The sequence below is a fragment of the Chrysochloris asiatica genome, unplaced genomic scaffold (genome assembly GCF_000296735.1).
Source record: "Chrysochloris asiatica unplaced genomic scaffold, ChrAsi1.0 scaffold00322, whole genome shotgun sequence".
Taxonomy (NCBI): domain Eukaryota; kingdom Metazoa; phylum Chordata; class Mammalia; order Afrosoricida; family Chrysochloridae; genus Chrysochloris; species Chrysochloris asiatica.
The window spans coordinates 532,582-534,595 of NW_006408840.1; the positions used below are offsets into that span (position 1 = coordinate 532,582).

General features: G+C 32.6%; 1 pseudogene; it reads left to right on the forward strand.

Annotated features, from left to right (window-relative positions):
* Window positions 1-2,014, forward strand: part of LOC102816698 — a 19,710-nt pseudogene that overhangs the window by 15,973 nt on the left and 1,723 nt on the right.

Consider the following 2,014-nt stretch of genomic DNA (forward strand, 5'->3'; position numbering starts at 1 on the left):
CTTCTATTACCCAATATTTCTCAGTATGAGTAAACTAGATAATACGAGTATTTTGAAACTGACATTTTGCCAATTCATTAGATAGGTCTATATAATGTCTGCCTGAAATGATCATAAGTGGAGTCCTGGTGTGGCACTTTAGGATAAACACTGGCTTGTTAACCACAAGGCTGGCAGTAGAAACAGACCAGCTACTCCTTGGAAACCATATAAAGGGTTGCCATAAGTTGAAACCGACTCCACAGCACTTAACAACAACAACAAGTTAGTCATAAGTGGAGTTATGTTGTGGCACTGTAGGATCAACAATGAACTGCTAACTGCAAGATCAGCAAATCAATCTTGCCGGTTGTCCTCAGAAACCCTATATAGCGTCGCTTTGTATCAGTATTGACTTGATGCCACTTCACAACAGCAACATCACCATAAGTAATACTGAACAATAGGATTACATTTTTTAATATAAAGATTATTTAATTTGTACAAGGTATTTCATTTTCTTTATAGGTCCAGCATGAATACACCATATATTTTCAAACCATAATCTTTGAACAAATAGCTAATGCACAGTAAGAAATGCTGGCATACCCATGTAGTTTGACCCACTGAGGATTTCACAACTTTTTATCTGATTTGACATTCAATTTCTACTTTTGTAGCTTTGGTTAAAGTAAAAATATTTGCTTGTGTATAATAAAGGGAATAGAAGCACAGAACAAAGATTTTTGGGCATGGGTTTCTATAGCTCTCTTCTCCAAAGAAAAGGGATTCTGAAAAATATTTTTTTTCTGCAGTCACTTGTAGTGCTTGCTAGGGGAGAACAGGTTGTTCATTCAAAGCAAAGAAGTGCCAAGTGCCTGAGGGAAATATTGATAAATCTAGCTCAGCATGCCCAGAGTGGACCACACTGTTTCCTCTGACACTTCCAAAGATGGTATAGGGTATGATTTGCCACAACTTATAGTTATCAATTTTAACTAAATGTTAAACATAAATTGCTATTTTCTATATATTGTTCTCTCTCTATTTTTGTTTGTTTGTTTGTCCTATTCTGGTTTTGGTTTCTGAATGCAGTAGCAGAATTTTACTTCATATGTAACACTGAGGAACATTAGTAATTTTGAAACTAAACATTTTTTGCTTTATTTTCAAATGAGCTTGCTAATGTAACCTTATAATTATTCACAATAAGTTTCTCAAAATCAAAATAAAAGTAAAATTAACTTCCAGGAATCTCATTCCTGTTTCTTTTTTATAAATAGTTTATACATATCCTGAAATGGATTCACTCTACCTTTATCCATATAAAAATATAAATATTGAGCCCTACAATGCTAAAGTGTTTTAAAAAATAGAATAGATAAATAATACTTTCACTTTTATCTTCAGGCATTTAAATCAATACTTTCAAAATTATTTGTGTTGTTCTATGGAAACTACATCATGTATATTAATTAGAAATGAAGAAAGGTTTCTTGAATTGCTTTAGAATGAGCTTCATATTAAAATTTAAGACTTTGATTTACTTATTTTCACTGTTATGACCTAAACCTCCAAAATTCATAGCAATTTTAGAAGAAAAAAAGACAAATGCAAAAAACAAAATTTGCTCAATGGTTGCTAGCTCAAAATTTGATTAAGAATAAATATAATACATTTTCTATGGAAGTTGCCAGTTAGAAAGGAATGTGGCGTTCTTTCTTCACCATGGTTTACGTTCAATCACTGATACCAAAATTTGACTTTGCCTGCTGTGTTAAAGTTGCCATTCAACGGATATCTTGAAATTTTTACACAGACTTGTGTTAGAACAGTAAGCAGCCCTATGTTGTCAGTGAACTAGCAGGTTATCAGACAAGTGCTGAGTTTGGGGATACTGGGAGAGCTATGGCTCAGATTCATAGACTTAGAGGTGGTGGAACATATCTTTTTTTTTTAATGTTTTATTGTGAATTATATGATAGTTTACATGAGCGAACTTTAGTTTTACATTCATTACATCTTATACCATTTC